Below are 25,756 nucleotides of genomic sequence, written 5' to 3'. Positions count from 1 at the left end.
ACTGTTCACATAGAATGAAGCATTGTTTCTCCAACAGCAGTAATTCTACTCTCATACTGTAGTTAATTTAAATATGCAAAATGGTGGTACAATGGTTAACATTGTAGCCTCACATCACCAGCATCTTTGGTTTAAAAAACAGCCCAAGTATTCTCTGTGTAGAGTCTGCAAATTCTTGCTATGTCCACATGGATTTTCTCCTCCATTGCAAAGCCAATGTTACGCTATTTAGTGACTCTAAACTGGCCTAGTTAAACTGAGTGTACCCAGTGATAGACTGGTGCCATGCAAGTTGGAGGAATGGCTTTAGCCCCTGCACTTGATTAACTGTGTTAGATAACAGACATAAAAAATAGTTAGGATAGCTGAAACTATACTTCTCTTTTATGTTTGTTTCAGATTTGTTCCATGGTAAACAAAAACATCACAAATACATTATTATAGCTATATATAGTTGTTCTCTTATGCATGGTTCAAAGTTAAATAAAATATTTTTCTAAGACCAAAAGCATAGTACAAGATTCACTGATTTTTTTTGGCAAATTAAAATACTTAAGTTTAATTAATAGCTTTTCCAACATTGTACAATTTAAGCATGGTAGAACAATGCACTTTGCCACAATGACATCACCATGGTTGAACCAATGAATCTAAATAGGTACACACATATTGTGGGCTCGGTTTAAAACTACATTTAATATAATGCAGGACAATTAAATCCAAAACATTAGCAGCAAATTTTAATTTACATTAAAATACATCTTAACATAAACGATTTTCAGTGGAGTTTGCATACGTATCCTTCATGTAGTAATTATTTGTATGGAGTTTGTCCAGTCTCCCAGTGTCTGCACGGATTTCCTGTTGATCCTCCTATTTTTCATCCACATCCTCAGAGACGCATATGTTAGGTTAATTAGTGATTCCAAATTGACCCTGTGTTTGCACATATGCAAGTGTAGTCTGGACACAGCATACGTGTCTACTAACTCCATCCCATCTTAAAAAGTCGATGCAATATAAGTGAAGCTGACAGTTTATTAAAATACTGCAGTAATAAGTCACAATGTCCTTTCTTTGCCTTTCCTGCTACAAACATGCGTCATGTATAATGAATACATCCAACTGTTTAATGGGCATAGCATAAGTAATGTTAAGATGAAACAATTAAATAAAACTGCAGCAGCAACATGCACATTAAATCTGAATATGTAAAATATTCCACCTACAATTTAAAAATATACATTCATTGTTTTTGAACAGCTGGCATGACGTTCTCCACATTTCTCTCGACTTTCCCTTCCACCTTCTTTTCTAGACACTTTTGCACCCACTTCTCCTCTCTGGTCACATTTTTGTTTATTAGGATATTCCTTCCATCCCATAATATCCTCTATGTTATACTAATCAGCATCCAGATCAAAAAGATTCTCTTGAGCAGCTTTCATTTCCTTTAATTCCCTCCCTCTCAAAATCAAGCCATATGACAAATAAAATGAGTCTTATAACATACCAAGTAATCCCTCCAAATGAGCCACACTCCACCTGCCCAGCTACACTTCCGAAATTCATGTTCAGTTGTTGCTCTCGGACAGTTATTTTTCCATGACAAATTGTGTCAATATAGTCTATGTCTAACTAACAGTCTCACCCACACTTCCAAGCAGATTCAAGTCCTTCAATATATTTTCCAGATCTGCTGTATCTTTCTCCTTACATCCACATCATTTCCTATTTCCTCCTTTCTATCAGCCTCCAGTGTACTCCTAACTACTTCATATAACTCCTTTAGTTTGTAGCACAAATTAAACATCTGAAAAATCAGTTTACCTCTTTTTCAGTTCTGCTGCATATTCATAATCTACTCATTTCTCACATTAAACAACTTCTTTTCATAGGGCATGTCAGATTTGCAGATTGTGTTTGCAGCCCATGACAATTTAAATGACTGAAAATCAATTGCTGGTCATGTAACATTTACCAACTCAGTGCCACTCTTCAAGCACAGTCGTGCTCGCCCCTTTTTGTGACAGCCAGTAGTGTGCTGCCTGACAGAGCCCTTACTGTATTAAGGGTTAACAACTATGGCGTGTTCAGAAACAATCTCTACCCTTTTTGTCTTTTCTTTCATTCTATTTTGGTATGTAAAACAGAAGACATCTGACAGACAAGGTCCTCTACTGTTTGTGAAGTCCAACGGACTTGCGTTTCTTATTTCTTTTCACTTCCTTTTTGCTTTTCTTTTACTTTTATTACATTTGCATAATTTTAAGTTGTATTATTGTTTTTTATTATCCTGCTTTGTTTGAATATTTTATTGCATATTGTTTTTCATATTGTCATTACTACTTAGTTTAAAAAATTTTATTATTTTTTTTCTCCAGCCGTCTGGAGTTTTTTTTTTTTGTTTTTTCTGTCCCCCTTGGCCATTGGACCTTACTCTTATTCGATGTTAATTAATGTTGATTTATTTTGTTTTCTTATTGTGTCTTTTATTTTTCTCTTCTTTATTATGTAAAGCACTTTGAGCTACTGTTTGTATGAAAATGTGCTATATAAATAAATGTTGTTGTTGTTATATTTTGCATTCTCCTTTTTAAATTATTCCTTGTATCCATTTAGGTTAAGAAAATTGTGTAATAAATAAAATTATTCATTATTATTACAGAATAAGCCAATTTTTGTCCTAGCAGTTATGCTCAGTTGGGTATACAGTATTTGGTGGTAACATTTCAGATACAACACCTATTGGAATTAATTTTGTAATTTATATAATAATAAAATGCATTGCACCTTTCGATTTACTGTATATGCTGCTTGGAAATATTTGGAGAAAGACCTCACTGCAGCATTCGGAACGGAGCGTGTTTAAACCTATTAAGCATATTTTCATCAGTGGAGCCCAAAGCCAATTGTTTTTACTTTTTTTTACACTTTTATTATGAATGATTATATTAAGAATGGGGTCTGGCTAAATCTGAGTGGAGTTAAATGTTTAGCCCACCCAACAGAAATATTTATATTGGTCAAGCCAAAAGTTAGATTTTTTTTAACGCTATTATACTTCTGGCATACAGTATATTTCCTGTAAGACAAAACAGGTGTACTGCATAAATAGTGAACGTGCTGCATACAAAATTAAATATTAAGCTTAGAAATTTTTTATGGTAGAGGAATTTAGGTTTGTTCCATGTGGCGAGCTTTGCTGAAAGGAGAAGAATTAGCATCTCTGGTGAAGACACAAATTTATTTCTATAGCCCTAAGCTGGCTCAATGGACTCTGGCTCCCAGAATGAAGTGAGGCTGCTCCTTTTATCCTACCTTGGGAGTGATTCTGGTGATATGAAGCTGTGGCTGTCTAGCACTTCCAGGTGAGGCTGAAATCCCATTGAGTAAGGAATCCCAATCCCTGCAGCTCCCTCTAGCAGACCCCACAGAACCCCACAAGACTGTCGCCTGGGACTAAAATACCCACCCTGCCCTGTGGGTGTACAGGCACAGTAATAAATAGTTTATGAGCTTAAGCATATTGTCCTACTTCTAACACAGCCATATGAACAATTCATTTTGTCTGTAAATACACAAAATCCATTATCACTGTGTAGCAATTCCAGTACTCCACAAAAGCCTGTAAAGCAGGGGTGCCCAATACGTCAATCGGAAAGGTAGTGCAGGTAGATCGCGTTGCATTCAAAAAAAAAATTTTTTAATGTTAGTCTATCATATATCCTCCCTATGGCATTTGCCACTTGATTGACATACAGGGCAGCCAGTCTGAGATCTCTTTTCATCTAAGACACTGGTCATCCCGCATGCACAATCAAACGCGCGAGCTACTGAAAAACTACGACTATCTAAGTGATCTAGTTAGCCTTCCAATTTATATTGACTAATGAAGTGATTTTAAAAAAAAAAATGTTGGTTATGGGCTAGATGTGGAATTGGAAGAGAATTTCTTTCTCTCACAATGTCACAATTGAAGTGCGTTTGTCTGATCTGTCAATCTATTCTTGCTATTCCAAAGGAGGAAAATGTGGAAAGGCTCTTTCGAACTGTTCATAAAAACTACGAAACTGACTTCCTCCCGAAAGAGATCCGAGAAAGAGAAAGGAGAAGGAACTAAAACCCGAAGCATTGTTCCGGGTGAGTCACTTGATCATTAAGCATAAGAAATCCTTCCAAGATGGAGAGATGATCAAAGATGCCTTCGTTGAGGCAGATGGCTAGGGAGAAATTCCTGCTGAGATTTCAAGACCCCTGGCCGGAGAAAAAGGAGTTTCTCCTTGTCATTAAACATGCAGAATACAATCAACTTAATAACGATTAATGGCTGCTGCACTTGACATTTTTTTTCCTGATCTGACCAACATGTTGAGCTTAATTTACAGCTGCAGGAAAAGAGAAAACCATGGTCAATATGATTAGCTCAGTTAATGCTTTCAAATAAAAAAAGCAACATCTGTCCTCAAATCTGCAGCACCTTGATTTGGGGTACATCCAAAATCTCGTGTCGGAGCTGGAGACGCAATGGAAGGCATGTGCGCAATTTGACAGCATACACTACGCAGAGCGGATTGAAAACTGTCCGTCAGACTATCCAATGGCAAAAAAGTAACGATTTGAGTGTTGCCCAATGTAGCAGAGTAACAGTAGCGTTTCTTCTTCACAAATGTACTCAAGTAAAAGTAAAAAGTATGGTGCAGTAAAACTAGTACAATTTTTTTTAAAAAGTTACTCAAGTAAATGTAACTGAGTAAATGTAACTTGTTACTACCTACCTCTGATACTCAGTATATACAGTGTATATATATATATATATATATATATATATATATATAATATGTATACATACACATACTGTATATGTGTATAGCATTTTTAATGTAGGTAGATCATTTTGACCTGGTCACTTTAAAAGTGGCTCGAATGCTGAAAAAGTGTGGGCACCACTGCTGTAAAAATAGCACTGCCATGTTAAAATTCACAGATTGAATATGCCCCTCCATTGACTCCAGGAAATACTAAGACAGCATTGTCACATCCAGGCTCCCATTGAGCTTTTCTGCATGGTAAAAACTGAACAAAGGTTCAAGGCTTACACTATAACAAGCTATCAGAAAAAAAAGCAACAGCATATACACAAGGAGAAACCATATGCACATATCTGAGTCAATGATGCAGGACAGACATTTAATGAGCCAGTGTGCTGATCCCAAAAATTCAGTCTTCATTGTGGGAAGGTCTTATTTGGTCTATACTATAACAAGGGGAACTCAATGTTCGAGTACTGAGCCTTTTGTGAGAGGCATGTAGATGCTCAGATGTTGCTTTGATAGTGTTGTAAGTAAAGTTGGAGAGAACTAAGACGGTAGGTTCATGTAAGTTATTTAATACAACTATTTCTGTAAAACATGGTGGCAGTGATGATTACAACATTGAAGAAAAAGGAGGCAAATAAAACTACTTAAGGATGATGAGGAAACCTAAACCAAATTTTTTTTGAGACCGTGCAGGAAAAAAATGATTGAGCTTTGAATTCAAAACAGCCAATTCTGTCCAAGGCACAGAAATTATGGGAAGACTAATTTTAACTGTACATCAGCATCACCTTTAGCAAAGCAGAGGAGAAAGCGAAGGTAACAGTTTTCTAATATTTGATAGAAGTCAGGAAGCAGTGACATGCAACTTTGGAACAATAAAAGAGTCAATAATAAGATATATAATAGTATGTGGCAATTTAGAGCTAAGACTTCAGAGAATGACTTTTAAGAAACACAAATTTGACAGTAGAAAAATGTTTGCAAATATGCAGAGCTGCTGAACTGTCAAGAGTATACGAAGACAACAGAAGGATAGGAATTTAAAGAAGTGAATGCAGTTAAGAAAGCTTATAAGATCTAGATTAAAATATATACATTTTGTGGAAACCCATAAGAATGAGAAAAGGAATCTGCCCAACATATGGAAAACAATGCAAAAACATGGCACATTAAATCATTTTACAGCTGAATGTAAGACCAAACACTTTTACAAAAAAAGAAGTCAAGAGTGTGATAGAAACTGTAAATGAACAGTTTCACTGATACTTTACCTCAGTTCACAACAGGAAGGTGACAGTACACAAAGGAGCAACCTTCCGCAATATTGCTTATAGAAGAGAGGCTAGTAAAATTCCGACTGGACTGTGGAGTCAGCTGTAACATCGTACCAGTCTGCTTGGTTAGCCCTGACACACATCTACAGAAGGCACAACATGTTTTGGTTGGGTGATCAGAAATTATGAAGAGAATTCATGCACACCTAGGTATCAAGGGCTATCTACGTAGAGCCCAGAGAATGCATGTACTAACTGGGTATGCACAAAGACCTGAAAACCTACATAGGAAGTTTGCAGACATTTAGACGTACTGCAGTGAAAAGAGGCAATGTGTCCATATAAAATTCCAGGGACACTTCGTCAAAAGTCATAACAGACATTTTCAATTCAATAATTGAATAACAAATAAATTCAATAACACGGTCTATCTAATTACTGTTGACTATTTCTCAAACTTCTGGAAACTGACTACCTTCCAGATACTAGATCAATTACTGTTGTTCATAAGTTAGTCGTTTTGCATGTCACAGCACCCCAGATATTGTGCTGTCTGGTAATAGACGACAGTACTCCTCCCAGGAATACAAGCAGTTAGCAAGAATTGGAAACTTTGAGCATAAGACATCATCTCCTGTTTATCCACAATGCAATGGCAAAGCAGAATCTGCTGTCAAAACTGCAAAACATCCAATGGCAAAAGCAAAAATAGATCAGATCCCTATCTTGCTATCTTAGAACACAGAAACATTCCTTCACAAGAGTTTATTACGGGTCCAGTATAGAACCTCAAGAGCAGAAGGGCCAAAACATTGCTACCAATATGCAGGTGTCTACCACATCCAGCAGTGATGAACACAGACCAAATAGTGAAAGATAATCAGTCTAGACAAGCTCATTATTACAACAGAGGAATAAGAGATCTCAGTAAGCTAAAGGAAGGAAAAAGAGTTAGAGCCCAGGCTAGGACATCAAAACACATACAGTAGATTCCTGGAATAGTAATAAGTAATAGCAAGTACGTAATAGATCATATGTAGTCTAGCTGGATTGAGGTACCAAAAACGGTGAAAGGGTATAACGAGACAATACACAGCATTAAAGATAAACAGAAAGGTTGATACAACACTCTTACTCACTCAAGAAACAGAGAATTGAACAGGATTTACCATATTACTAAATACTACAGGTTGATACTTTTAGTGCAGTGGCACTTGACAAACCTCTGACACTCTTAAGAACTACTGGATGCTATAACCTCACTCGAAATTGGGAAAACAGCACGGCCTGATGGCTACCTAGTGGAATTTTAAACATAATTTTCAACTAAGTTAGTTACACTATTCCAGATAAATGAGGTTATAATTTCATGAAAAAAAATTTAACAAGACGTGAACAGATGGTTTTCCCTCCATCTCACATTAGCAGGGAGAATCAATGCTGTCAAAATGAACATCATTCTTATAACATCCCTATAAACATTAACAGAACATTTTAAAGATCCAATGGTATGGTAGAAAAAGATTCTCTCAATTAATATCTCAGAAAAGGAGTTGAAGGCAACCAAGCATAGAATATAATCTACCTCCATATGCTCAAAGTATTATAATCTTTTGACTTAAAATCTTTCATTGATGACACTTATCATTTAAAATTGTCCAAAATGAATCCAGGGCAAGTTCCAACCAGTGAGACTGCAATCTAGCTCCAGCTTCACTGGGCCACATGTTTTAGGAGTGTACCACATTAACATAATTCTGGACAAAAATCTTTGAATGCTTATTAGACAGTATTGGTGTCATAATCACTTGTAACCCTTTAACAACTGTCGTTTGGTGTGCTCCCAGATGAGCTTAAAGTGGAGAAGGATAAATTGATTGTAATTGCCTATACCGCATTAACAGCATGTGGACTAATCCTGCTTAACTGCAAGAATCCAAACCTAACTTTAATAAGTTAGTGGTAACCAAAATTCTATACTATTTCAAAGTTTTTTGGGGCACAAAACGTTCGCTTTTTCTTCTATTTTTGCTCATGCTGTTGGATCTCCTTTTTCTCACAGGTAAGTGTTGAATTTGTTTTGGTTGCTCTCCTTTTCTTTAACTTTCTGATATTTTTCTTTTAATTTTTGTATTTCTAATTTTAGCTTTGTTGTGTTTGTATGCTCACTATGAAATCATTAGTTGTATAAGTTTGACTTGATTGTATGCTATATTATTTTCTTCATTTAAAATAAAGTGTGTTACATCCTATTGAATTCAAGCACATACAATACAATCAATTATTGCTACTGTAGGTCAAAAACAGTGTTATTTTGATAGAAGATGTGTTGATAGAAATGGTTGTTGAAAATTGGTTATCTACTGCTCCTTCAGTTGTAACTACTAGCTGAGTAAATCGTCATCAGTTTCATAACTTTAACACAAATGCCAATGAAGAACTTGATTAGCTGGACTGTGTTAAGTTTTTGGAAATGTCACTTTTATAAGTAAATTAGTTAAATTATTCATTTCTTACAAAAAACAGTAACTAAAAGTTATATAGTTACTTATAAAATATAATGAATTACAGTGTATTACTTTTTCTTATTTTGTATAAAATACTGCACAATTTACTGTTATTAAATCTTATGCCCATAGGTGAACCTTAATAAAACTGACCAGAAACACAGCAAAATTTGCAGAATTTCTTTTACTTTATAAATACATTTTCTTCTTCATGTGCCGTGAAGTAAAAAAACATCCACCCCGTTTTTCCCATGCCCCAGAACATTTGCATATTTGCATACATACCTACACAGTACAGCAAATGGTTGGGTGAAAACTAAACTGACACTTTATTAATAGCTTTCTGCTAATGAATTGTATGCAGCATACTCTTTTATACTTGGTTGTGTAACTGAGCCCTGCAAAGAACTGGTGTACCATCCACCCTGTTTGCTTCTTGCATTGGATCCAGTGGTGATGTGACAATTAATGGCTTCCTCTGACCCCTCAGCACAGGCAGGATTAAATGTATACCTGAAACTTTTGTTCAGTTCTTTTTCACTTGCTTGCATGCTAAAAATGTGTACCTTCCTCTTTGCTACCTCTCACCAGATGGCCAAAGAACATGTATGCAGAATATGTTACAGAATAAGCATAATACTTTTGCAAAATAACGCAGTATTTATTTTTTATTTGAGTGTTGGGAATAAGCTTTAGAAGTAAAGTTATTTTTACTTCAATATGATAAGCATTGTGTTACGTTACTCTTATGTTAAAAAGTAACATGACTATGTATCCCTGGTTATTTTTAACACATTACCCCAAACACTAGTCATGTTGATTAGAGTTCCAACCAAACTCCACTGATAGGTACATCTCTAACAGCAGGTGCTGGTACACTTCCGTTAAGCATGGGTATTTTTTTAACTGACTAGTAGAACTTCTTTGGATGTACTCTTAAGAATGATGTCTTGCCACCCAAATTAGAATTTATGCAGCTGTGAAGAATTAGGTGTGAATAGATTTGGGATCTAGTACATGTATTTTTAATAAAAAGATACACTTTATCATCTGTTAGTGTAATGTGGTTTATCTTTTCTTGCAACATTAACAGATGTCATCTGCTTTTGTGCAGTGATGAGAATTTACACCTTGACATATTAATTAGTAACTATTGTCATTCACAACTGAAATGTTGAAAGATTTAACTGAAATTAGGACCTGAATCTTAAATGAATTGTATAGTTACATATCAGGGATCTTAAATAAGTTATGCGAAATGTTAATTTGACATACAGTGGTGTGAAAAACTATTTGCCCCCTTCCTGATTTCTTATTCTTTTGCATGTTTGTCACACAAAATGTTTCTGATCATCAAACACATTTAACCATTAGTCAAATATAACACAAGTAAACACAAAATGCAGTTTTTAGTATTATTTAGGGAGAAAAAAAATCCAAACCTACATGGCCCTGTGTGAAAAAGTAATTGCCCCCTTGTTAAAAATAACCTAACTGTGGTGTATCACACCTGAGTTCAATTTCCGTAGCCACCCGCAGGCCTGATTACTGCCACACCTGTTTCAATCAAGAAATCACTTAAATAGGAGCTGCCTGACACAGAGAAGTAGACCAAAAGCACCTCAAAAGCTAGACATCATGCCAAGATCCAAAGAAATTCAGGAGCAAATGAGAACAGAAGGATTTAAGATCTATCAGTCTGGTAAAGGTTATAAAGTCATTTCTAAAAGCTTTGGGACTCCAGCGAACCACAGTGAGAGCCATTATCCACAAATGGCAAAAACATGGAACAGTGGTGAACCTTCCCAGGAGTGGCCAGCCGACCAAAATTACCCCAAGAGCGCAGAGACGACTCATCCGAGAGGTCACAAAAGACCCCAGGACAACGTCAGGCCTCACTTGCCTCAATTAAGGTCAGTGTTCACGACTCCACCATAGGAAAGAGACTGGGCAAAAACGGCCTGCATGGCAGATTTCCAAGACGCAAACTACTGTTAAGCAAAAAGAACATTAGGGCTCGTCTCAATTTTGCTAAGAAACATCTCAAGACTTTTGGGAAAATATCTTGTGGACTGATGAGACAAAAGTTGAACTTTTTGGAAGGCAAATGTCCCGTTACATCTGGCGTAAAAGGAACACAGCATTTCAGAAAAGAACATCATACCAACAGTAAAATATGGTGGTGGTAGTGTGATGGTCTGGGGTTGTTTTGCTGCTTCAGGACCTGGAAGGCTTGCTGTGATAGATGGAACCATGAATTCTACAGTCTACCAAAAAATCCTGAAGGAGAATGTCCGGCCATCTGTTCGTCAACTCAAGCTGAAGCGATCTTGGGTGCTGCAACAGGACAATGACCCAAAACACACCAGCAAATCCACCTCTGAATGGCTGAAGAAAAACAAAATGAAGACTTTGGAGTGGCCTAGTCAAAGTCCTGACCTGAATCCAATTGAGATGCTATGGCATAACCTTAAAAAGGCGGTTCATGCTAGAAAACCCTGAAATAAAGCTGAATTACAATTCTGCAAAGATGAGTGGGCCAAAATTCCTCCAGAGCGCTGTAAAAGACTCATTGCAAGTTATCGCAAACGCTTGATTGCAGTTATTGCTGCGAAGGGTGGCCCAACCAGTTATTAGGTTCCGGGGGCAATTACTTTTTCACACAGGGCCATGTAGGTTTGGATTTTTTCTCCTAAATAATAAAACCATCATTTAAAAACTGCATTTTGTGTTTACTTGTGTTATATTTGACTAATGGTTAAATGTGTTTGATGATCAGAAACATTTTGGTGACAAACATGCAAAAGAATAAGAAATCAGGAAGGGGGCAAATAGTTTTTCATACCACTGTAATATTAATTATAATAAGTTTAATAAGTTATATACAGTGCTTACATAGGGAGCAGTTTATAATTATTTTATTATTTTCTTTATTCTCATTTTAAAATGTGACTTGATCTTTTCTGAAGGAATAATAACATGAAAAGCTAAACAAACATCACAAATACTCCATAAAAAAAGCTTTGTATCAAGTATATTTGAAGTGGCATATGATGGACAGTGTGAATGAATATATTGACATGTATTTAAGGTTACCCTGTCTTTTTCTCATTGTTATCAAAATGATTTAATGTTTACAGACTTCACTGGCAGTATACAGTATTTATGGTGCTGAAAAATAGTTTTCCTATATGATATCACATCTATAAATTTCACAGGAAATGTATTTATAATACTGAAAAGTAGCATATACCATCGCCAGTTCATGTGAACACAGCACAAGTCCTGTATGCACAAAGTCTGCTTCCAGGAATCATACATCTGTGGGAGATACCAGCTGGAGTAACTCTGGGTCACTGAACTCAACGTTGTAATAAATTAATTGCATAAAAATAGCCTTCTCAGTATATTCTAATTAATGAATTAAATAAAACTATACTTTTGTTTCTGTGATACTCTTCAATGCTGGAATGTCTTTTTCTTTGTAAAATATTTTAAGATGCACGACTTTCATTTTTAACAGTCACTGCCTGGGCACTAAATGACAAACTATGTTTCTCTGAATAAATCAAAACATGAGGAGCAGCACCAGTGCAAGTGTCACTTAACTGCTTGTTCACTGGTTAGCGTGAAGGCCAATTGCATAATAATAGTTCATTTTTAGGAACTAAAGTCAGAAAAATTTTAGGAGGGAAAATAAGGTTTGAAATTAGTGTGGTACACAACATCAGAACAGTTTTGAGACTGCAGTTAGGGATGGAATTTAAGGTTACAGGTTAGTGTGGTTAGGGCTTAGTGTGAAAGTCTCCTTGAGCTCAGTGCAGTCTTGGGACAGAACCATCAATACAGTTTTAGCTGAGATTAAGGTTGGAGATATTGTGGTTTAGAATTAGTGTAAAAGGTATCCACATTCTTCATAGAATAAACTTTACATTTAAATTCAGACACTGGGTTCAACATACCTAGCTAATTAATTATTGAATTCTTTTTTTCAGTTCTGCATATGTACATAGCCCTCTGCAATTGCCATTTGCTTCTTCTATCCACATCTCAGTTACATACTACGGATACAACTCTGCAAATAGATGCTTCTTCGACTTTATAAAGGAGTGCAACGATAATTTGCCTAGCAACCAGACAGACATCTGGTATTGAAATTTTGAAAAGCATTATGTGTGGTGTGGGAAATGGTTATGAATGTTCATTACTTATATGTTTTTCTTAGCAGATGAAACACCCATCCCTTGCCTTCAATTTTCTATTCTATTCTATTTTCTATATAAGTGCCATATGCACAAAGCATACAATTATTCAACTTAAAATTATATAACGAGCGCATCTGTCTCGTTTGAAATTGTCCAATATGTTTCCAGGGCAAGATCCAACCTGCAAACACTGCAATCAAGCTCTAGCCTCGCTGGGTCACATGTTTTGGGCCTGCACCAAATTAACATCATTCTGGACCAAGATTTTTAAATGCCTTTCAGACAGCCTTGGTGTCACAATCCCTCCTAACCCATTAACAGCTGTGTTTGGTGTTCTTCCAGATGGGCTTAAAGTGGAGAGGGACAAACAAACTGATCGCCTTTACTTCAATATTGGCACATAGACGTATCTTGCTCAACTGGAAGAATCCTAACTCTCCTATTTTAAGTCAGTGGATAACTGATGTTATATACTATTTGAAATTGGAAAAAATCTAATTCTCACTTAGAGGATCTCTACAAAACATTTTTCAAATAGAGGTTCTGTACAAAACTTTTTCAAAACCTGGCAGGAACTAATCAATAACATCTTAGAATAAGCATTTTAATTAAGGAAGCAAATTCTCTCCCCTCTTTTTATATATATTTTCTTTTTATTTATTTTAAATTCTTTGTTAATTTATCTATTTACTTATTTTTATTAGCTTAAAGTTTTACTCTGCTGGCCTAGCTTTCTCATGGGTGGGGGATGATTTGTTTTGAACCAAATCTTGTAAAACTTATTTTTATGGAATTTTATTATTAATATCAAAAAAATCCCCCAAAAATAAGTTACATAGCACATCATGCCAAATAAAAGGAGACATAGTTAAGCTCTACATTGCAATTGGAGATCAACTGCAGTATGGCATGCATATTTCTTTGATACTAGAGAATTACTCGAGACAGACTATTAAATTTATTATGTGATTGCAAGGTAAGAGCTTCAAGGAGAAGAGATGAATAAAGCAAATCTTTTTAGTTTAAGTAAAATAAATAGTGTAGTGGATGGCCGGCTTCATATTCCGGCTGTCACCCCCAGGCTGCCAGGAGGAGCTCTCTCGAGAGCATTGACGGTCCCCCAATTCCAGCAGGGCCTCATGGACCATGTAGTATTTTTATGCACAGCCCTGCTGGATACCTTGGGGGCCACTGGGAGTCACTGTCAGGAGGCCAGTGGACTCTTTTGTGCATTATGACCCGGAAGTTCGTCACAGGAAGAGCGACGGGCTCAAGGGAGCGCTACTGGCATCTACTGCAACACTGGCGTAATTGGCAGGATACTCTGGCCGTCTGTTGGCAGAGGACCTGCAGTTAAAACAAAATTTGTGTGCGCAGACGACCCTAACAAGGTTCCGTCGAAGAGCACTTGGCGGTAGAAAACGCCACTCACTACAGATAGCGCTGTAATAGTGAGCCTTGCTGGATCAGTAGGCAATGGGGAAGAAAACAGGCAAGAAGAGTGGGAATATCCCGAAGAAACAGACCCTAACTGAGGCCGAAATGATCTGAACATACCTGACAGGCAGTGAGGAAGACAGGGCGCTGATAGAAGCTGGAAAAGCCAGAGCGATACGACAGTAGCAAGAAGGCTGTCAGATATCAGACCCGCCGGACTACCTGAGTGAACGTGGGACAAGTCAACTTAGTCCGGAGGTAGGTGCCGAGAAAACACCCGAGGTGCCGGGAACTGTTCTTTCTTATTTTGCAGAGGCCTGTCTCTGGAATCCCAACGGTGAAACGGAGGTATACCTTTTACCCGGGCAAGATGGCCGCTGTAACAACAGGTATAGCCACTCTAGGGATCTGCAGGGGAGAAGCCCATTTACCGAGAACAGTCACGCGGACTATACTGGGGCAGGTTGGGTAAGCCGAAAGCGTGAGCCAGTGTCACCTGACCAGGAAGAGACCTGCCAGTTCGGCGAACCTGACCACGTGATCTTACTCGAGGGAAGTCGGGAAGGAGAAGGTCAACCTCGGTCCATCGGTGAGGTCATTTATTCCCTGACGGATCCGAGCTCCCTGAAGGGGAAGGGGGACGCGAGCGAAGCAGCTCCGAATTTAAATAAAAATAAAGAGGAGCGGGATGTGACTAAATGGTCCGCCGACAAATTAAAAAAGGCAGATCATAGTCGGCCGGTAGCGGCCACCCGATACTATACAGACTCCAAGTCCCAGGATCCTTTGCGTGACCCAGCAGAACACGTGCCAGGAGGGGACATTCTTATTGGCTCCCGGCCAGAAGGTAAGGCAAGCAAGGAGAATAGCCTACCTTTGACCAAACTAAATAACAGTTTAGAACTGCGGGATCTCGAGAAACTGCTCGAGTCCATATATGATTTATTATTCAGACTAGCAAAATAACCGCGCTTCGCAGCGGAGAAGTACTGTAGTGTGTTAAAGAAGTAATGAAAAAGAAAAGGAAACATTTTGAAAATAACATAACATGATTGTCAATGTAATTGTTTTGTCACTGTTGTGAATGATGAGTGTTGCTGTCATATATATATATATATATATATATATATCTATATATATATATATATATATAGACATATATATATATATATATATATATATATATAGACATATATATATATATATATATATATAGACATATATATATATATATATATAGACATATATATATATATACACGTGGACAAAATTGTTGGTACCCTTCAGTCAATGAAAGAAAAACTCAAAATGGTCACAGAAATAACTTAAATCTGACAAAAGTAATAATAAATAAAAATTCTATGAAATTTAACCAATGAAAGTCAGACATTGATTTTCAACCATGCTTCAATAGAATTATTTAAAAAATAAACTCATGAAACAGGCCTGGACAAAAATGATGGTACCCCTAGAAAAGACTGAAAATAATGTGACCAAAGGGACATGTTAATCCAAGGTGTGTCCACTAATTAGCATCACAGGTGTCTACAATCTTGTAATCAGTCAGTGGACCTATATATAGGGCTCCAGGTAGTCACTGTGTTGTTTGGTGACATGGTGTGTACCACACTCAACATGGACCAGAGGAAGCGAAGGAAAGAGTTGTCTCAGGAGATTAGAAAGAAAATTATAGACAAGCATGTCAAAGGTAAAGGCTATCAGACCATCTCGAAGCAGCTTGATGTTCCTGTGACTACAGTTGCACATATTATTCAGAAATTTAAGATCCATGGGACTGTAGCCAACCTCCTGGACGTGGCGCGGAGGAAAATTGATGACAAATCAAAGAGACGGATAATACGAATGGTAACAAAAGAGCCCAGAAAAACTTCTAAAAAGATCCAAGGTGAACTTCAAGCTCAAGGAACATCAGTGTCAGATCGCACCATCCGTCGTTGTTTGAGCCAAAGTGGACTTCATGGGAGACGACCAAGGAGGACACCATTGTTGAAAACAAATCATAAAAAGCCAGACTGGAATTTGCCAAACTACATGTGGACAAGCCACAAAGATTCTGGGAGAATGTCCTATGGACAGATGAGACAAAAATTGAACTTTTTGCCAAGGCACATCAGCTCTATGTTCACAGATGGAAAAATGAAGCATATCAAGAAAAGAACACTGTCCCTTCTGTGAAACATGGAGGAGGCTCTGTTATGTTCTGGGGCTGCTTTGCTGCATCTGGCACAGGGTGTCTTGAATCTGTGCAGGGTACAATGAAATCTCAAGACTATCAAGGGATTCTAGAGAGAAATGTGCTGGCCAGTGTCAGAAAGCTTGGTCTCAGTCGCAGGTCATGGGTCTTACAACAGGACAATGACCCAAAACACACAGCTAAAAACACCCAAGAATGGCTAAGAGGAAAACATTGGACTATTCTAAAGTGGCCTTCTATGAGCCCTGACCTCAATCCTATTGAGCATCTTTGGAAAGAGCTGAAACATGCCGTCTGGAAAAGGCACCCTTCAAACCTGAGACAACTGGAGCAGTTTGCTCATGAGGAGTGGGCCAAAATACCTGCGGAGAAGTGCAGAAGACTCATTGACAGTTACAGGAATCGTTTGATTGCAGTGATTGCCTCAAAAGGTTGTGCAACAAAATATTAAGTTAGGGGTACCATCATTTTTGTCCAGGCCTGTTTCATGAGTTTATTTTTTTAAATAATTCTGTTGAAGCATGGTTGAAAATCAATGTCTGACTGTCATTGGTTAAATTTCATAGAATTTTTATTTATTATTACTTTTGTGAGATTAAAGTTATTTCTGTGACCATTTTGAGTTTTTCTTTCATTGACTGAAGGGTACCAACAATTTTGTCCACGTGTGTATATAGACATATATATAGACATATATATAGACATATATATATATATATATATAGACATATATATATATATATATATATATATATATATATATATATATATATATATATATATATATATATATATATATATATATATATATATATATATATATATATACATATATATATATACATATATATATATATATATATATATATATATATATATATATATATATATATATATATATATATATATATACATATATATATATATATATATATATATAGACATATATATATATATATATATATATATATATATATCTATATATATATAGACATATATATATCTATATATATATATATATATCTATATATATATATCTATATATATATATATACACACATATATATATATATATATATATATGTATATACTAATAAAAGGCAAAGCCCTCACTCACTCACTCACTGACTCATCACTAATTCTCCAACTTCCCGTGTGGGTGGAAGGCTGAAATTTGGCAGGTTCATTCCTTACAGCTTCCTTACAAAAGTTGGGCAGGTTTTATATCGAAATTCTACGCGTAATGGTCATAACTGGAAGCAGTTTTTCTACATTTACTGTAATGGAGATGAGCTTCAACGCCGTGGGGGCGGAGTTTCGTGTGACATCATCACGCCTCTCACGTAATCACGCAGTACATAGAAAACCAGGAAGACCTCAAAAAAGCGCTCAAGAAAACATGCATTATATAATTGAGAAGGCAGCGAAACAATAAGAAGCGGCGAGTGACATATACAACCATATTCATGAGTTCTGCTACTGAAACAAAGCACGATGTAAACCTACACTTTAAATTAAGTTTATAGACAGGCTGCGCTGGCGTTTGTAATTTAGTGCCTGCCCATATAAGGCCGTCCGTCAGCGGCAATCCAATAGCAAACTGCCACGGGTAAATATTCACGGGTGAAGGACTGTGCTTATGGAGAGGAAGATGAGATGGTCAGGGTGGTGTTTGACACAAACTCAGCGAAACTGCGAGAGAAAGTTTTAACTGCCAGGACTAAGGTAACATTAAATAAAGCTATGGACATAGCACGAGATGGCACCAGCACAGCTGGGAACCTTCGATGCAAGTACACCGAGTGGCTCACGTGAACTGGCCGGTGCAAAGATAAAAGGCAACAGTTCCAAAGAGCTGAACAAAACCGAATTACACAATTGAAAAGGCAGCAAAAATATGAAGCGTCTGATAAGCATATTCATAAATGCAGCTACTGTGGAAACAAAGCACACGGTGGAAAAAGTCAATGTCCCGCTAAAGAAAGAGTGTAAAAAAAACCCATGCATGCAGTGTGTCAGGTCTCAGATAAAGAAGAAGACGAGCTGTTTATTGATGCACTAAGAAACGAATCGATGAATGAAACCTGTCATCTTTACAACGATTGACAAACACGGAATGTAACTTGAACACAACACATCCTACAAATACGAACCTGATTGAAAGAAATAATGATAATCAAATCCTTGATGACAGCAACACTCAGTAACACTCACAAAACAAATACTGTATATTGACAGTCATGTTACGTTATTTTAAAATGTTCCCTTTTCTTTTCTACCTTTTTAAACACACTACTTCTCGCTGCGATACGCGGGTATATATATATGTATATATATATAACCCGATCTACATACTCGAATAATGGATACTTTATTCGCCATCAATGATTGTTTTGGTAAAGCCATACTCAGTGTATTCATTAGATGAACGGTAAAAAAGTAAGAGCGAGGGGAGGATGACTCATTGAGGCATGCAGGCTGTAGTGCGCGTCAACTCTATCTGAATTGCGCGATCACATTTGAAAAAAATATATCTTTTCAAGTTCTATTTAGTCCATATGTGTCAAACTCAAGGGCCGGGCCACATCCGCCCGGCGTAATTATATCCGCCCAGAGATCATTTTATATACTGTATTATTGTTATTAAAGCCCGGATATATGAAGCGCTGGTAACACAATAAACTACAGATCCCATAATGCAGCGCTTCGCGAAGCTAGAGTTATTGCGCACTGAGTTTGCACAGCGCTTTGGTGACTTTGAAGAACAAAAAAAGTCCGTCTACATGCGGCTCGAACCTTGTGCATGTTTGGTAGCACATATCTGTGTGAGAAGCTCTTCTCAGTGATAAAGACTAACAAAACAGCACACAGGAGTCGCCTCACTGATGAGCACCTGCAATCCATCCTGAGAATCTCCACAACACAGAACCTCACACCAAACAGAAACGAACTTGTGGCCAAAAAAAGATGCCAGGCGTCCAGCTCTAAAATGACATATGAGCAAAGACAACTGAATGATTTGATTTGTTATTGCACGTAAGAGCGGGAGTCAACCGTTTTAACAAACAGCGTATTGCACTGATACGAAATGGCTGTGTGTGTATATATATATAGATATGTATGTATATGTATATATATGTTTATATATGTGTGTGTGTATAGATATGTATATATATATGTTTATGTGTGTGTGTGTAAATATATATATATATATATATATATATATGACAACAACACTCATCACTCACAACAGTGACAAAACAATTACATTGACAATCAGGTTACGTTATTTTCAAAATGTTTCCTTTTCTTTTCATTGCTTCTTTAACACACTACTCTCCATTGAAGCTTGGTATTTTACTAGTATATATATATACACACATATATACACATATATATATATATATATATATATATATATATATATATATATATATATATACACAGTGGAACCTCGGTTCCGAGACGCACAACCTCGGTTCACGACCAAAAGATCGCAAACTTTTGCCTCGGTTCACAACCACACACTCGGTATCTGAACAAGCCAGGTTCCCTTGCCTGCCTGCAAGCTGAGCTGAAAGAGAGAGAGAGAAAGGGCGAGCGAGCACGTGCCTGCTAGGGTGGGGGAGGAGGAGATTGCTTCACGTGTTTGCTGAACAAGCCAGTTTCCCTTGCGTCCTCAGTTGAGAGAGAGAGAGAGAGAAAGGGCGAGCGAGCACGTGCCTGCTGGGAAGAGGGAGGAGGAGATTGCTGCACGTGTTTGCCTGCCTATCTGTAGGCTGTAGTGCAAGCGAAAACATCCCTCCCCACAGGCAGCCTGAGAGAGAGAGAGCGCCATGCTTTTTCATTTAAGCAAAGCCGCTCCTTGTTCATTGTTTTCAATAAGACGTGCACTCTGTTTGTGCTCTACAGTATTTCGTGTGCTTTGCAGTTAACTATGGCTTCTAAGCAAGTGGAGAGTGGTCAGAAGAAAGTTTTGAAGAAAATTGAAATCGAAGGAAAGAAAGAAATTACAAAAGGTGGAAAAAATGTTTACTAGTTTACTCATTTACCAATCGGAGAACCCTCGTGCTTTCAAGCAGCATAATGTAAACAAAGCCAGACTGCCAGTAATGTGGAGGGTCACAAGAACGTTCTTTTTGGAATGGCTGCATGAGGCTTTCACTCCCACCAGCTAAACAGCTAAAAGCACCAGAAACCCAAGAAATCACAAGAGAAAAACCTGAAGGAAAACACTTCATGCCAGAACTTCGTTTCATGCAAGGTTAGTTTTCTTGGTGGTTTTGTATTACGGATTTTTCAAAAGTAATTTTTAGTTCATAATGCGATTTGTTGCAATGTTATTTTTCTCTTTTTCAAATGTTCGCTTTTTTCCTTGTGCTTAAAACTCATTAAAATTGTTTACATGGAGGACTTCATCGTGTGATTTGTTGCAATGTTACTTTTTGGTTGCTTGCAAGTTGGTTTTTAAATGAAGTTCGGATTTGTGCGATGTTTTTTTCTGCTGTGCTTAAAACTCATTTTAAAAACATTGTTTACAGCGATCAGGCTTTAGGTTTAATAGCGTGATCTCCTGCAATCTCACTTTTTTGTTTGCTTGTGAGTTGGTATTTGCAAGCGCTTCGGAATTTTTTTCTGCTGTGCTTAAAAGTCATTTTAAAAAAAATGCTGCGCGAGCACGTGCTACAGAGAGATTAGAGAGCCGGGCAGCTGATGGGGAAGGGATTGGGGGGGACGGATAGGTGTGTGTGTGTGTTTGTGCGCTCGCGCTACACAGAGAGAGAGCGCTTGAGCGAGCCAGTTCCTGTAGCTGATCAGGGAGCCTGGGTGTTTTGTGTCAGTGTTATTCAATGTTTTTACATTAGTTTACTATTACACTGTGGATTCTATGGTGTAATTAACTATATTTGTGCTTAATCTTTACATATTTTTACATATTTACATACAGTTTGTATGGTCTGGAACGGATTAATTGTATTTACATACAATCCTATGGGGGAAACTGCTTCGGTTCACGACCAACTCGGTTTACGACCAAAGTTCTGGAACGAATTATGGTCGTGAACCGATGTTCCACTGTATATATATATATACTCCCCATGGGCTCACCACCTATGGGAGGGGCCAAGGAGGTTGGGTGCAGTGTGAGTTGGGTGGTGGCCGAAGGCAGGGACCTTGGCGGTCCGATCCTCGGCTACAGAAACTGGCTCTTGGGGCGTGGAATGTCACCTCTCTGAAGGGGAAGGAGCCTGAGCTAGTGCGCGAGGTGAGAGGTTCCGCTAGATATAGTCGGACTCACCTCGACGCATAGCTTGGACTCTGGAACCAATCTCCTTGAGAGGGGCTGGACTCTCTACCACTCTGGAGTTGCCCCCGGTGAGAGGCGCCGAGCAGGTGTGGGCATACTTATTGCCCCGACTTGGAGCCTGTGCATTGGGGTTTACCCGGTGGGCGAGAGGGTGGCCTCCCTCCGCCGGGTGGGGAAGGGTCCTGACTGTTGTTTGTGCGTATGCAACAGCAGTTTGGAGTATCCACCCTTTTGGAGTCTCTGGAGGGTGTGCTAGAGGGCATACCTTCTGGGGATTCCCTCGTTTTGCTGGGAGACTTCAATGCTCACGTGGGCAATGACAGTGAGACCTGGAAGGGCGTGATTGGGAGGAATGGCCCCGATCTGAACCCGAGCGTGTTTTGTTATTGGACTTCTGTGCTCGCGGATTGTCCATAACAACACCATGTTCAAGCATAAGGGTGTTCATATGTGCACTTGGCACCAGGACACCCTAGGCCTCAGGTCGATGATCGACTTTGTGGTCGTCGTGGACTTGCGGCCATATGTCTTGGACACTTTCGGGTGAAGAGAGGGGCGAGCTGTCAACTGATCACCACCTGGTGGTGAGTTGGCTTCGATGGTGGGGAAGATGCGGTCAGACCTGGTAGGCCCAAGCGTGTTGTGAGGGTCTGCTGGGAGCGGCTGGCAGAGTCCCCTGTCAGAAGTAGCTTCAACTCCCACCTCCGGCAGAACTTCAACCCGTCCCGAGGGAGGTGGGGACATTGAGTCGAATGGGCCATGTTCCGTGCCTCTATTGTTGAGGCGGCTGACGGAGCTGTGGCCGCAAGGTGGTCGGTGCCTGTCGTGGCGGCAATCCCGAACCCGTTGGTGGACACGGCGGTGAGGATGCCGTCAAGCTGAAGAAGGAGTCCTATAGGACTTTTTGTCCTGTGGGTCTCTGGAGGCAGCTGATAGGTACCGGCAGGCCAAGCGGAGCGGCCGGTTGTTGCTGAGGCAAAACTTCGGGCATGGGAGGAGTTTGGAGGCCATGGAGAGCGACTTTCGGACGGCCGAGGAGATTCTGGTCCACCGTCCGGCGTCTCAGGAGGGAAGCAGTGCAGTGTCAACACCGTATATGGTGGGGATGGTGCCTGCTGACCTCGACTTCGGGGCGTTGGGGTCGGTGGGAGGAGTACTTGAAGACCTCCTCAATCCCACTAACATGCCTTCCAATGAGGAAGCAGAGCCTGGGGACTCTGAGGTGGGCTCTCCCATCTCTGGGACTGAAGTCACCGAGGTGGTCAAAAACTCCTTGGTGGCAGGGCCCGGGGTGGATGAGATCGCCGGAGTTCCTTAAGGCTCTGGATGTTGTAGGACTGTCTTGGTTGACACGTCTCTGCAACATCGCATGGACATCGGGACAGTGCCTCTGGATTGGCAGACCGGGGTGGTGGTCCCCTCTTTAAAAGGGGACGGAGGGTGTGTTCCAACTATAGAGGGATCACACTCCTCAGCCTCCCTGGAAAAGTCTATTGGGGTTCTGGAGAGGAGGGTCCGTCGGATAGTGAACCTCGGATTCAGGAGGAACAGTGTGGTTTTAGTCCTGGTGCGGAACAGTGGACCAGCTCTTCACCCTTAGCAGAGTCCTGGAGGGTGCATGGGAGTTTGCCCACCGGTCTACATGTGTTTTGTGGACTTGGAAAAGGCATTGACCGTGTCCCTCGGGAATCCTGTGGGGGTGCTCGGGAGTATGGGGTACGGACCCCTGATAAGAGCTGTTAGGTCTCTGTACAACGGTGTCAGAGCTTGGTCCGCATTGCGGCAGTAAGTCGAGCCCGTTTCCAGTGAGAGTTGGACTCCGCCAGGGCTGCCCTTTGTCACCGATTCTGTTCATAACTTTTATGGACAGAATTTCTAGGCGCAACCAGGGTGTTGAAGGGGTCGGTTTGGTGGACTCAGGATTGGGTCACTGCTTTTGCAGATGATGTTGTCCTGTTTGCTTCATCAGGCCGTGATCTTCAGCTCTCTCTGGATCGGTTCGCAGCTGAGTGTGAAGCGGCTGGGATGAGAATCAGCACCTCCAAATCCGAGCATGGTCCTCAGCGGAAAAGGGTGGAGTGCCCTCTCAGGGTTGGGGAGAGATCCTGCCCCAAGTGGAGGAGTTCAAGTATCTCGGGGTCTTGTTCACGAGTGAGGGAAGAATGGAGCGTGAGATCGACAGGCGGATCGGTGCGGCATCCGCGTGATGCGGCTCTGCATCGGTCTGTCGTGGTGAAAAGGAGCTGAGCCGTAAGGCAAAGCTCTCAATTTACCAGTCGATCTACGCTCCTACCCTCACCTATGGTCATGAGCTATGGGTAGTGACCGCAAAGAACGAGATCGCGAATACAAGCGGCTGAAATGAGTTTCCTCCGCAGGGTGTCTGGGCTTTCCCTTAAAGATAGGGTGAGAAGCTCAGTCATCCGGGAGGGGCTCAGAGTAGAGCCGCTGCTCCTCCGCATCGAGAGGAGTCAGATGAGGTGGCTCGGGCATCTGATCAGGATGCCTCCCTGGTGAGGTGTTCGGGCACGTCCAACTGGGAGGAGAACCCGGGGAAGACCCAGGAGACGCTGGAGGGACTATGTCTCCGGCTGGCCTGGGAGCACTGGGATTCTCCGGAAGAGCTGGAAGAAGTGGCGGGGAGAGGAAGTCTGGGCCTCTCTGCTTAAGCTGCTGCCCCAGCGACCCGACCTCGGATAAGCGGAAGAGGATGGATGGATGGATGGATATATATATATATATATATATATATATATATACACACACAGACATATATACATACATATATATACATAAATACACATACATCCACATATATATAAATAAATACACATACATATACATACATCCACATATATACATACATACACATATATATATATATATATATATATATATATATATATATATATATATATATATATATACACACATACACACATATATACATATATACACATATATATACACATATATCTATACTAATAAAAGGCAAAGCCCTCACTCACTCACTCACTGACTCACTCACTCACTCACTGACTCATCACTAATTCTCCAACTTCCCGTGTGGGTGGAAGGCTGAAATTTGGCAGGTTCATTCCTTACAGCTTCCTTACAAAAGTTGGGCAGGTTTTATATCGAAATTCTACGCGTAATGGTCATAACTGGAAGCAGTTTTTCTCCATTTACTGTAATGGAGATGAGCTTCAACGCCGTGGGGCGGAGTTTAGTGTGACATCATCACGCCTCTCACGTAATCACGCAGTACATAGAAAACCAGGAAGACCTCAAAAAGCGCTGAAGAAAACATGCATTATATAATTGAGAAGGCAGCGAAACAATAAGAAGCGAGCGGAGTGACATATACAACCATATTCATGATGCTACTTGAACAAAGCCGCGATGTAAACCTACACTTTAAATTAAGTTCATAGACAGGCTGCGCTGGCGTTTGTAATTTAGTGCCTGCCCATATAAGGCCGTCCGTCAGCGGCAATCAATAGCAAACTCGCACTAAATATTCACGGGTGAAGGACTGTGCTTATGGAGAGGAAGATGAGATGGTCAGGGTGGTGTTTGACACAAACTCAGCGAAACTGCGAGAGAAAGTTTTAAGTGCCAGGACTAAGGTAACATTAAATACAGCCATGGACATAGCACGAGATGGCACCAGCACAGCTGGGAACCTTCGATGCATGTACACCGGCGGCTCCGCGTGAACTGGCGCGGTGCACAGATAAAAGCAACAGTTCCAAAGAGCTGAACAAAACCGAATTACACAATTGAAAAGGCAGCAAAAATATGAAGCGTCTGATACATATAAGCATATTCATAAATCCAACTACTGCGGAAACAAAGCACACGTTGGAAAAAGTCAATGTCCCGCTAAAGGAAGACAGTGTAAAAAAACCGTGCATGCAGTGTGTCAGGTCTCAGATAAAGAAGAAGACGAGCTGTTTATTGATGCAGTAAGAAACGAATCGATGAATG

At 39.6% G+C, this 25,756-nt stretch overlaps 1 protein-coding gene across 8 annotated transcripts in view; it reads right to left on the bottom strand.

Annotated features, from left to right (window-relative positions):
• The window catches only part of LOC120531052 (protein kinase C zeta type), a 677,641-nt gene that overhangs the window by 195,842 nt on the left and 456,043 nt on the right, over positions 1 to 25,756 (bottom strand). The window lies entirely within an intron of this gene.

The sequence above is a fragment of the Polypterus senegalus genome, chromosome 6 (genome assembly GCF_016835505.1).
Source record: "Polypterus senegalus isolate Bchr_013 chromosome 6, ASM1683550v1, whole genome shotgun sequence".
NCBI lineage: Eukaryota > Metazoa > Chordata > Cladistia > Polypteriformes > Polypteridae > Polypterus > Polypterus senegalus.
Note: the sequence above shows the minus strand (reverse complement) of the source record. Positions and strands in the feature narration are given on the sequence as shown.